Below are 13477 nucleotides of genomic sequence, written 5' to 3'. Positions count from 1 at the left end.
ACATTTGGGCACCTGATTCACTCCCACATACCCCTGGCAATGGCAGGTGATGTAACATGGTAAATCTCAGTGTGAAAAAATCTCTCCTCTGCATGATTTCCAACCCACTTCTGGCCGTGATCTCACCAAGGCCTTGGAAAATTAACCTCTTGGTATCAAGCCAGCTGATTTAATTAGAAAGACATAATTAATATTAAACAGGCTACATATATAGCATAGATTTCACGTGTAATTGGACCTCTCCTTTGAGATTCTACTTACCAATAGTGACAAAATTCTGTCCTTGGAGGTATACTGAAAACCTGTGGGCTCAGACCAGACTGTAGTCAGGGGCAGCATTTGTGCATAAATTGAAGTGACACAGGTTAATGGAGAAGAAAGCTAATTTCATTATCTGAATCTGAACAGACCTGGTCATATGAAAAACAAAAAACTTAATGTGGTGCTGATGGCAAGTATTAGTAGATACCTGAATACCTGTCATCACTGAATAAACCATATGAATACCTAACATGATTGCTGTGTTAGAAAACAGCTTTTGACCTGCAGGTAACATTTCATTTTGAACTCAGCACTAGCCCCAAACCCCAAGTCTTTTGAACCTGGAAAGATGTATACACTACACATGCAGTGAACTCCTAGCCCTGAGGCTGAATGTTGCCTTATTTGGTGAAAACTGATTAGATTTGTCAGGTGAATAAAATCCTTTATTAAATTTGCCTGGTTGAAAGCATGCTTGCGAATTTTAGTTTTCATTAGAGCACCGCTGCATTTGTCTGAAGTAGTTAAGAGCATCGCAAGTGATACACTGGTAACAACTGGACCAAGCCATGGCAGAAACCCCCCAGGAGAACATGCTTTGCCTATGAAACTGAAGGCTAAATGCTGCTGGTTTCAATTTCTCCCTGCCAGACGGGAGCAGAAGAGGAATTAGGCTAGAAGAAGAGAATATAAACCCCTCAAACCCGCCTTTCCTCACCCATGCAAACGCTGCAGCAGGGACAGCGCAAACACGTCACAATCAGCTGTGAAGTTCAGCAACATGCACTGGACCAGAGCACTAAGCAGGGTTGCCGGTTGCCCCCCCTCCTGCTCCCCATCATCCTCTCCACAGAGAGCATATCCACCATCCTATGCCTGGGGAATTCATTTCAGTTACCGGGGTCTGATTTCTAATTATGATGCAGGATGCACAGTAATAAATTTCCTATGGGATTCTCATTATATAGATCATATGAATGTGCTGTAATCAGGCGCATTTGTTGCTATGGAAAACCACAGCAAGCACGCAGAGCCTTCCGTGTGGCATCTTCAGTGCCCCGCACTCGGAGTGCTCCGATTCCTGGCAGCATGCAGCATAGCAACATGTTATCTGGCACAAACCCCAAGGATGAGACAAGTTTCAACTGAAAAACTTGCAGGGCTCCCTAGCCCATTGCATCTTCAAGGGGCATTAGACAATGTTTTGCATTATCCCCTTTTAAAGCAAAGGGATCAAAGTATTACAGGCAGCATGAGGATTGAAGTGTGACCTTTCCCTCCTCATTCCTAAAGCATGTTGTTTTTCCCCTCATATATATACTGGCCACAGCCACTTTAGAAGGGGAAATGGGACTGTTGGACCGTGTATTCACAGTGTTACACTCCCTGGTTACACAGAGCTCAGTGTGACATTCCCTGTGCTCAGGTAAAGGGGTATTAGCCTGAATGCTGACTGTCACATAGGGCAAGGCCCAGGTAGGACATGCTGTGCTATAAAAAAGTGACCATGCTTATTAATGAAATCCCTGCTAATCCCTTCTGTGAGCAGCTGGGGGAGGGTGCCAAAGGGCAGTCCTCTCCATGTTACCAAATTAAATGGATCCCGGTGGCACATGGAAACACTCAGCCTGTTTGTTTTATGCCTCCTGTGCTTTAAAGCACTTAACCCACAGCCCAGGCCTGCAGCACATTCCCTGGGGACTCGCACAGTCTCCATAGAGAGACAGGGACAGCAATGAAGCCATCTCACTTGGGAGCCTGCATCCTCCAAAGAGATGGGAAGATAACGCTTCCATCATCTCTAAACCACACCCAGAGCTCTGTGTTTCTGGAGGCTTTGACCCAGAGACAGCTTTTTCTGACACGGTGCTTGAGGTAAGGTGAGAGATGGTGAAGCTGTGAAGAGCTGCCGTACACTCACATTTCTGTCCACCTCAGGCTGGAGAAGAGATGTGATTTGAACTTAGCTCTGCTATCCCTATGCAAAAAGTAAGGATAGAATGAATCTATTTTGTTTCATAAAGTGGGCACCGGTCCATTGACTGGAGTGGCACTAAGCAGGACTGCAACCAGCTATTTCTGTGATTTCTGTCAAGAATAACAACTCCTACTTCAGCAGAAGGGTTTTGGAAAAATAGAAGCGCATGTGTGCATGAGAAGTGTTGAAGCAACCGGGCTCAGAGATGCTCTGCCTTCTTTGCTTTCCTCTGCTCCCATCTCCTCACCTGAACTCCACAACAGTAACACTGTGAAATCCAAGGATGGGTCTGCCCAAGCCATGACTAGTCCCACAAACAGCCAGTGCAGAACCCCACCAGCCCGTCACAGATTTCCACTTGCTCTTACTCAAAATGAATCCATCCTTGTCCGATTCCCTTGTATACAGGAGCCACGATCCCTTCAGAGGGATCAGGCATGAGAAAGGGGCACCAGAGGCTGCAACAAGCCAGGAGATGAAGGCAACATATTCCTACAGGCACAATGGAGATGCCAGTCATGCAGCTGTCAGCCTCACTGCTGGATTTGGTTGACTTGAGCTGAGAAACCCTGTAATGTAGGAAATCCAAGCGAGTGAGTAACAGAGAGCTGCACATCTATGTGGTCCATGCACAAGTTAACAAAAAGGCGCATTCTTTCCAGCAGTCCTCTGCTGGCATGGCCAACAACCCAGGTCCAGCTGGGGCAGCCCAAACTAGTGCTGCTGGTCAACTTTTCTAGCCTCTGTGCTGTAAGTTAGGAGCAGCACTGGCTTCCTTACAGTGCAAAACTCTCATAGCAGCCCAAGAGGGAGGTTTGGCTTTGCTCAGAGCCTGGCTGCCTAGACAGAAACACACAGCCATTGGGGGAGCCCGACATTTCTTGTGCCTATTCTGACCTGAGCATCTTGGGGTACTCCACAAAATTAGATTTATACAACCAGTCCTATTGCTTTTGAAGACTGGCAGCTGGGGAGGGAAAGACTAACAGGGTTCTTCTGAATCACAGCCAAGGCAGTGAAAAAGACAGGGCTCAGTTCAGGCTTACCCTACTGCGAGAGGTAGTGTTTCCCCCAGCCCATACACTCCTAACCACAGCATCCCAACCTGTCTTCTCCAAAGCATGGGAGAAACCACTGGATACCATCCATGCATGCAGAGAGCAAACTGAAGGTAAGCAGGTAATCTGCTTGACTGCCACTTGCCATCGGTTCTGAAGAAAATCCCGCTCCCCTGGAGAAGATGTGTTTTATTTGCCTGCTAATTCCAGTCTACGGCGCATTTTGAGGAGGCACCATTACCCATATACCTGTACAGCACCTCATGCAATGCCATCCCAGCATCCTAACTGGTATAAAACATAAGCCTACGAACTTTATCAACATTTACCAGCATCTCAGTCTCACAAGTATCTCCAGAACAAGTGCACTACTGAAAACCAGTGTCTCTACTAAGAGGCTGCTACGTAAAACCAAGCTGACAACAGACCAGAGACTGCCACGCTCCCAAGCTCCTAGCAAAAGCGCAGGCTAACGGTGCAGTGTTATTCACCAGACTTGAAGGAAAAGCATTCAAAACATTCTGGGTTTGGCTAGTGTAGCTTTTCGAAATGTTCTAAATGAGGAACTTGACAAGAAATGTGAATACACAATTTCTCAAACAAAACACACATGAAAGAGTGAAATTCCCCTCCTACTTCAAGGGAAAAACGCCTCATTTGCTGATGCTGAATACTGATTTAAAACACTGGTAGATGCAGACCACTAAAACTTCCCGTAATGAACTGCGGTTTTCAGTGTTGGTAAGAAACCTCAAAAACACAACAGGAAATGAGGCAAAGGTTTTGTTTCTTTTCCCCTATTGCTGCTTATATAAAGGGGAAATTGTCATTGTTTATTGCTAGATCCATAACTCAGAAAACAGATCTGATCTTCCCATCCATCCTGCCCCAGCACAGGTCCCTCCATGCTCCCATGCACACACGTCCGGAGGAGCAGCACCAAAAGCAGCGCAGGTCTAGGTCATGCCAGGTGTAAAGGAAAGCAGAAGCTAGACTGCTGATTCAAAGTCTTTGAAATGTTGCTTTTTTTTTTTGGGGGGGGGGGGGAAAGCGGTAAGGCCAAACCCATTTTTCCTCCGTGTCCATTTTATCTTGCCTGCAGAGCTGCCATCGTTACCATTGAGGGCTTTGGTGTTAATGGTGGGGGGGTTTTTGCTCGGCTGAAACTATTTGTATTTTCAATCTCTCTGCTGAAATACTTTATACTCCCATAGGGCTTTTCTTGCCTCAAGCAGGGAAACTCCTGCCTGGAAAGTTCTGCAGAAGTGATTTTTGTCTTGCCTGTTTCTGCTCATGCAGCCTCCTCAGCACTTCTCATCACCCCCTTCTTATCCAAACAGCTTGATAATGAAATCTCAGTACAAAACAAATGTGATGAAACAGAGAGGTAAAGACCTTCTTAAAGACATGCAGTCACAGGAGGGAGAGCTGGAGAGTGCAGCAGGTTGCTCTATTACTGCACCCATTTCATATGCTGGATAACTATCATCAATTCATAGAAGTGAAAAGAGGCATTGTGAGTTCTCTTATTTCTTGCCTGAGTATGTCCGTGGTGGTAGCTACTGGGACAGTACCAGTAAACACATTCTGAAAACAATACCCCAAAAGATGACCCTCATTTCTGCTTTTAACTTCTGGAATGCATCAGAACTCCCCTGCCTTCAGTGCTTAAACTGGTGACAATTACTGATCCTCACATTTCTTCAGCTCTGAGCTGAGGGTGAATGCAGACATTTGAGATTGCCCTCCCAGTCCTGGGGACTGATCCCACTTCCAGGCCATCGAGTCTGCAAATCTTGAAATACAGTATTTGCTTTCTGCAACAATTTTTGCCCAGAAACGACAGGCAAATCATTTTAAAAATCCATAGAAATATTGCAGGCATTTCCCAACTGCATTGAAATTAGCTATGAATCTGAGCTAGTAACTAAGGCAATATTAGCATACATGGAGCAGAGCAGCTCCGTGCAGTACTAGTCTGCCTGTGTCACTGCATATATTCTCAAAGGACAGAAAATACACAGGACCAGCTCTCTGAAGCAAGTGGGAGCGTTGCTATCCCATGATCCCATGAACAGAATTAAGCATAAGACAGGAAAAAGAGGGGGGAAAAACCTTTGTTTTGAGGACAGAGTTCAAAGAAAGAGCAGTAAAGATCTCAGGACTGCATCACTTTGGTCATTCAGCCAGGAGGTGACACAAATGAGGTCTGCAGGCCAGGATGCATTAGGGAGGCATGGAGAAAGTTTTCCCAGGGATAGAGATGGTAATCTCTGCTCAGCTGCAAAGGGCTGCAGCTGCTGAATGATTGCTTCAATACCAATGGTTGCAGACAGCTTATCAGCCTGCCCTGTCCTGCCCTTGGGGTGGGAGGTTAAGATCCAGGAACAGAGACAAATTTAGAGGGACAAAGAAATGATAAGTAGAAGGAAGAGGAAGGCCCCTGTTTGATTCCCATTACACTTCTAGTTTAGAGAGATAAGGACCCTTTTTTTTTTGGTCAGAGCAATAAAAGGAAAGTGGATTTGCTGTGCTGGCCAGGAGTTTCCTCACGGACCTGGAGGGAGTCGGAAGTAGTGAGCTTCAGTTGTTGCTCCCGATGTCCAGCTGCTGCTGTGACATCCGTGATAATGACTGTCCTAGAGGTGAGCAAAGTCTTTCCCACATGGGGTTTCACTCCACCGTAGGTAGTCCATATTTAAGGTGAAAAAATAATCATTAGTTTCTATCCCTTGTGCCAGATCAGATGGGATTTTTTTAGCAAGAAATAGCCCAGATTTATTAGCTGGGGCACAGCAGTGAGCTGATGGCACTCTACAGCTTCTAGATAATAAAGCAATGCCCAGCAGTTCAGCATGCAGCAGTTCAGCTGCGTGTTCTGGCCTGAAAGACGACAGAACTTGGTGATCTTAAGGTCCTTTCCAACCCTAACTATTCTACGATCTTAAGAGCATTAAAAATAAATACAAATACCCCTTTTAAACCTGAACCCGGTAGCAGTGAGACAGAGGTCAGGTAGGTGGCAAGAGGGAACAAAAAACTCCAATGAAGAAGTTAAATCTCCTTTTGTTTTCAGATGGAAAACACACCTCAGTATACTGTGCTAACACAGCACTACTGTGCTTAAAAAGTACCTTTGCAGGGGATTCTCCCCTCTTGGCAGCAGGACTGCACCCTGCTTCTGTGCTAAAAAGCTCTGGAGCAATGGATCCTCTTGCCTGCAGTGGGCACAGGGAGCAGGCAGCCCCCCCATCCTCACCCCAGGACCTCCCACTTAGCTTCACCCTGGGGAAAAGCCCCATGGAAGGGCAGAGCAGGCATCTCAGAACAACGTTCTTGAGTGGTTATCCATGGTTACACTGGGGTTTGTCAGACGGTTCAGCACAGTGGTGATGTCACTTCTTAAACCACACTTTAGCATAACTCTGAGGTGCCTTGATAAGTCTCATAGAACTCACAGGAAATTAAGCAGATGATTATCTAATCAAGAGCACAAACAGCAATAATTTTCCCTTATCTCCACATCAGCCTAGGATCTCAAAGCAATTTACAGAATGTGTAAGTTAAGACATGTAGCTGTTCTCCAAGGGATGGTACTGTGCCCATTTTAGAGGTAGGGAAACTGAGGCACGCAGTTTCCAAGCACAGACAACCATGCTTTCCCATTACACTGTCAACAGCCTCATTACAACCTAGGGGATGACTGTTGAAATGGGAAAATTTGTCTCATGAATGAAGAGAATAGAAACAGCCCCAAAAGTCTGCATCAAGTTACAGACAAAAGCACAGGGACAGGAAAAGGCCTAAAGAACATCAGTTCCTTGGTGCAGCAGTGGCTCTGCCTCTTGCAGACACATACAGAAAGTCTCTCTATGAATAGATACATATATATGTTCCTCTTTGCAATTCATTCTTACATTGCACTGTTGACTTACCAGCCCTCTGCAGCAAGGGAGGGGTGATGGATTCGCATTAATGTGCATCCCGGGAAGCAAGCACTTCCCCAGGGGAGCAGCATGATTCATTTTTAATGACACTTCCCTGAGTCTGTAGGCCCCATAAGCCAAGAATTACAAGCCTTGAAAGTCATCATCACTGACTGAGCAGTTGTTGGTGAAGGAGGGTTTCCAGCCCAAGTGGGAGTCGTTACAGCAGAGGGATCATTTTAAGCTAAGTGACAAGAATATATTAGGGAAAGGAAAATTACACTTTTCAACAACTGAAGAAAATAAAAAACCACTTCCTGCCAGAAATTCTGATTCAGAAACAAGACAAGAAGGCAAACCGCTTCCCCCTGTCTACGCTGCATGGAGCAAACCTACACACATAGGTCAGAGGCCTAGCGAGAGCCTGAGGCTAAACTAATTATTGTGATTTGCTCGTCTTTTGTAATTAATCTAGGAAAGGCTTAAGGCTGTTAGCAGCTTTAAAGAAGTAAATCTGAAGGACCAATTAATTAAAAACAGCAGTGCTTAATGAGGACCTTTTGGTTCTCTCATGTTGATTGTTATATTTGTTGAAAGTTAAGTTTCCGCTGTCTGTCAGATCTTGTCTGGTCTTGTAAAATGGATCTTCTTACTTGGTGCTTAACCACTTGACACTGGAACAAAAGCTTTCGATTACAAAGCAATTTGTGGGATTATAATGGAGCAAGCTACACCCACACTGCCTGATTTAACAATCAATTCGAAGCAATGTTCAATTCAACCAAGAAGCTTTAGGAATCCTGAAGGTACAGTTGGGATCTCCTGGTTCCTCGCCTCCAGGCTGGACCCCACAGGTGTTAATTGTGGAGGCAGGTTGAAGCATGCACCTCAAATCATCTTCTGAAAGCAGAAATACAAATGTACTTTTCCTTACGCAGTCTTGGCTCAAACTGGCAATGAAGCCCCCATCTGTCCCCATGTTTTCTGTGTAAGGGTAAATCTACTGCAGACCAGGAGAACCATGGCTTGTTTTAACCCAGGACCGAAATTCAGCTCAGCACCACAGAGCTACTGTATCTTCTTACAGCCGAGGTCACACAGCCAACAGTCAATCCATGTCTGAAATGCAAGCTTGCATCCCGGGATCTGCTATTACTGTTAGAGTCCTTGAACCTAGAGATGTAAATGCAGCTGGGTGCCAGAGAAACAAGGAAGGTGTTACGGAGGGCAGAGTCAGCAACTGAGAGAAATGGCCCATTCCATTTCTGGTACTTTTGGGTCTGGTATGTTTAGGACATCCTGTGCAATTTTCCTGCACATGTAGAAAAATGTTGATGCTTTAGTTTATTTAATCAGGGGAGCAAGTAATTCACCCCAAGAATATCCATTCTTTGTTTCTATTAAGCTGTACCTATGAACCAAATCCTAACAGCAGAGCTCTGCCATGGGGAACACCTGGACCAGCGTGTTCCCTAAAGACCCTGAGCACCTTGTAGAGAGCAGTAATATTATTCAGCAAGTGAAAGAGGCATTTGTCATTGGCAAAGAACAGGACCCTCCACATATTTGCTGTCCTTATGTAAGATATGCACAAATGTTTGGTACTGGAAGAGACAGACTAGGAAAGGAGCAAACAAGTGTGAAATGGATAAAGATCAGGTTACCAGCTTGGCCCAGAAACAGCCCTTTGTGAACCAAATTGGGCTATTTTGCTTGGCAAGATAGAAGAAACATATCCGTGCTCTTCTCCTTCAGACACCTTCCCTGTCATCTGTCCCCACAACTAGCATTTTCACATGCAGCAAATTGATTTTACATTCTCAGCAGGCATCCCTTTTAGATACCAGCAACCTCCTGATCTTCTGTGTTCAGCTTTTATATCAGCAGATCTATTTTAAATAAAAAGCTATGTGTTTTACAAAACACAAATGCCAGTAACACAGAGGGAGAATGTGACATTTTTCTCCCCGGGATATTTTGACTGACACATGAAAAAGTCTATAATCTTGCATCGGCTCAAGCTGCTCGTGTTGACATCCAAATGTTTGCTGAAAAGGAACTTGATTGCCTTCCATGAAAGGTGTAGGCTTCTGATTCAGCCTCTCCATCTCAGAAAAAAGAACTGACCTCAAGCTCTTTCCTCAAGGTATTTTACCTACCTGTCACAAATGCAGCAGGTGAATTGTCCTTGACTCTCCACACAATATCTTACTTATTCTCATCACATTCTCACACTACTGGCTCATGTGAGCCGCCTGAGCCTGTCCCAAAAGCCATCTCACCTCAGCTTGCGGAGATGTTCCCTAGCTTTTCCAGTTCCTTGATCTTTAGCTCAATAGCCTCCATAAAAGCTCCACAGTCGTGATCCCTCACTACACAAGGACACCTACCATTCTCCTGGAGAATCCATCACTCCTTGCAGAAAGGAAGCCTCTGACTTGTCTGTGAAAGAGAGAAAGCCTTCCCCATCCCAACCACCACTGTGCTGCTTCATCTCAATACGATTCAGCTTCAAAACCCTCTCAGAGAGCAGCGTGCAGCCTCCTTTGAGCCTGCTGTAAAATTAGTTAAGCTCCAAACAACAGCCAGAGAAAAGCTTTACCAGTTTCTGGTATCCTTAAGGTCCTGTACCTAAGTGAAAGCACTCCAACACCAAGACAAAAAACATCCTCCAAGGGGTTCTCCCCAAACACCACAGCGGAAACTCCACGTCATTGTTTCAGACTGATTGTTTCATCAGTGACTGGGGGAAATAGAGGCTGGATTCACCCCCCCCAACACCTGCAGGGCACGGAAAACCTGCTGGAGCTGGGTGTCACTGAGCAGAGATGCCCAAAATCAGCTCTGCCTCCCAGCCAGGTGGAAGTAGACATGTTACCAATGTGAACAAGTAGCTGATCTCCCCAGGATTATGAATGAACAGATATCAAACTGACCCTTGTCTACATGTGGCAGCATTTGTGGGTTATGTTTGTGGCTGAGCTATGGCAGCACACAAGACATGAATTAATACATGGAAAAGCCTATTTTCTGAGTGCAGAGAGGGGATGTACTTGATGCTCTGGATTCGGCCTTTATAGCACCACAGGCTATCACACTGCCCAGGAAAAGGGTGAGACTTTCTCCATGTCAGAGGCCTGATGCTCAGGTCACTACATAACAGCAGGCAGAAGGAGGAGAAAGGATAGCTTTATGGAGAAATCCCTCCAGCTCTCAAATCTCAGCCTGGCCACACACCAGTTTGTCACACCAACAGCTGTGCCAGTGTTTTGTGTGTCCGTACAGTGAACTGAGTTATCTAACTGATCCATTATAAATTGTGTATAGGCAATTTTGCAGCTTCCCGAGCATGAATGCATGACAGGCAGAAGGCAGAAGGCTGGCAAGTTGATAATCACTCTGGCTAGATGGCTGAACAGCCTCTGCCCACAGTGACTGGGAAGGGAACAACAACATTAATTTCTTGTTTGTTTGGTTCAACTTGATAAAGACCATGGCAGCATCTGGCTGCTTTTAAACAGAGGGGGCAGAAGTGCATGAATATCTGATTAGTTGAGTATTATCCCTCTAGATCTGGACCTCAGCAGCTCTCTGGGTTTGAGATTTTTACATACTCACCTCAGGGTAGGACCCTGCTGGGAATATGGGAATCCAGGGGCCACTGGAAACGTTGATCTCAGACTCCCTGCAAACCATGAAGCTGAAGGGAAAAAAATGTGTGCAATGCTTGCTCTTCCCGTAAATCAAAGTATATAACAATCGAGTAAGATATTCAGGAAATAAACGTCTAAATACTCTGTGTTATACAGGACAAGAACACTTGCTTGAAAACAATCAGAAGATGCTTGATAACATGTTTGCAGCTATATCACCAGTGACCTATCAGTCTCCTTACATATGAAGATAGATGTCAAGGCTGAGCCATTGTGTATTCTTGAAGTACAAAGGAGAATACTTTGAAAAGTAGTCCCAGAGCACTCCAGTCATCACCATGAGATGAAGCACAATAAGACATCTGAAAAGCTTTGGCAGTTGTTTTATCTCTGATATGTGTTTTTGTGAATAGCAGCTTCAGTAATTTATGTTCCCAGTTGAAAAGCTTTTTGTAGCCTTAATACACACAGTAGTTAACCCTTCTACGCCTCAGCTCAGGGATCGGTACAAGTGACGGAAGACAGATAACACTACCCTTGGCTCCATCTCCAGCGTTCTTTTCACATCTACACACTAACATCCCTTATTTCTTATGCATGTGGACTAGCTGCATCCCTGAAACACAGCAGACAGGCACCCCAAAAGTAGTATTGTGAAGTATCAACACCTGACTTTCTCTGTCCTTCTGGAGCCTACCCCTGCCCTTGATATCATTCATTTTATTCCTTTGGGGCACCCTCCTTTCTTTCCTGAGGAATCCATCTTTTCCCTCTGCTGCCTGTACAAACATCGCCATCCAACCCTTCCTGCAAACATTTTGCAAGGGATCAATCCTCTAAAGACCGACTCCACACAGTTTCCAGTCTTCCTTGGGAAATACACATTTGGCAGAATGACCTCTACAAATCATTCCCAGCTACAAAGAAACCTGGGTTGTACCCAGCAGCAGTGAAAACTTCTTAGATGGTGGGACCTCAACAGAAACACTTGTAGATTTGCATATGCATGCATATGCATAGAATGCAGGCAATTACAAAGAGAAAAATATCACACAAAACAAGAACAGAGTGGATAATTCTGTATTACAATAATATCAAGTAGGACAAGAAGATTTAGTCTTACATGCTAGAAAACACGGAAATCATCCTTGCCTTCTAAAGGATACTATCTCTCTTGCCTCTCTTGTCCCCACTCTCAGCCTACATTGGCCTGCAATGAAACTCTTACAGACAGCTAATGCAGGGACACAAAATGCACTAAGATCCTCTAAGGTGCTCACATATCAGTGGGAAAAAGTGATATAGTAACAAGTCTGTACAATGTCTGCAGCTGCCTCTGTTGCACCGTACTGCCACTGCATGTCACTGTTAAGACAGAATGGCAATGAATGACAGGGATTTAAGGGAAGGTCATAAAACTGCAGTGGAGATGGACACCACAGTCCTCAGGAGCTGCCCCTGTTGTACTTTAGTCAGCCCCATTCTCCTAATGCAAATGCAGGATTGAAGACCTGAGGCCTCATTAGCATCTGGGCTAAACTGAAAACAGAAAGAAAATAAAAACGCATGCTTGGAAGAGAGAAAAGGTGGGAAAATAGGTAGGAAGGGAAAAGGAAGAATGGCAAAGAGCAATGGCTAAAGATCACTTGCAAGCAGAGTTTAAGTCATTACCTCTGCTGATGTCTATCAGCAACAAGGTCCTTATGAATCTCATAGCAATATAACAACATCTTTCTCTACTAACAAAAAAAATATATCAGACTGCCCCAGATTAGCAGGAACTAAGCAGGGAGCAGTTCTTGTTACACCTTGCTGAACACAGGCAGCCCATCGGAACAACTCAACAGCACTGTAATAGCACAGCCTAAAAGAGGCACTATCAGAATCATCCCTCCTGCTGCTACAGCCACAGCAGACCCTTTGCTCAAGTGCAGGTCCCAGACCATCTTGTGTTTGGCCTTATGTGTTGTCCTCATTTCTAGTTTATGAGATCTGGGAGACTCATTTGACATTAAACAAAAAGACTAAAGATTAGGTGTTCTGTAATTTAGTACTTCCTTTGCCTGCTTTATATTTAGCAGCTTTTGGCAGAGAAAAGGAACAGCAGCAGCCAAGATGGGCTCTTGCTGTGAATCCACACAACCTGACCAGAAACAAGAGCATGCCACTTGACTCTAGTTAACTAGCTGACATTTTATCTGGGCTCCCCTTCCAAACACTGCACTTCCATTTGTTCTGCCATCAAGCCATGTGCTTGTTTAACTAGCCTCATGGAAAACACATTAAAAAATAAACCATAGAGCAGATCCAGATGTTTTGAAATGCTAAACCCAGTGCCTCCCGCTCTTCCCTCCTCATCCAGCTTTCAAAAATTCCTGAAAAACTCCAAAGCATTCCTGAGCTGGCTTGTAAGGAGCCATTACTTCATACTAAAAAGTGTACTCTAACACAGACTTAACTAATCAATCTCTAAACCATAAACGTGATTACTAAAACACTTTGAAGGTTTGGATCAGCTTCATAAAAGGGTAAAAATTCTTTGCTCTCTTATTTTAAATATGACTCTGGTTTCCAATAAAAGCTAGTTTTCACATTGAAAAC

The sequence above is a fragment of the Neopsephotus bourkii genome, unplaced genomic scaffold (assembly GCF_033783945.1).
Source record: "Neopsephotus bourkii isolate Nb327-2 ecotype Australia unplaced genomic scaffold, CSIRO-AGI_Nbou_v1 NB_795, whole genome shotgun sequence".
Taxonomy (NCBI): Eukaryota; Metazoa; Chordata; class Aves; order Psittaciformes; family Psittacidae; genus Neopsephotus; species Neopsephotus bourkii.
The sequence above is the reverse complement of the archived record's forward strand: the minus strand, read 5'-3'. Positions refer to the sequence as shown.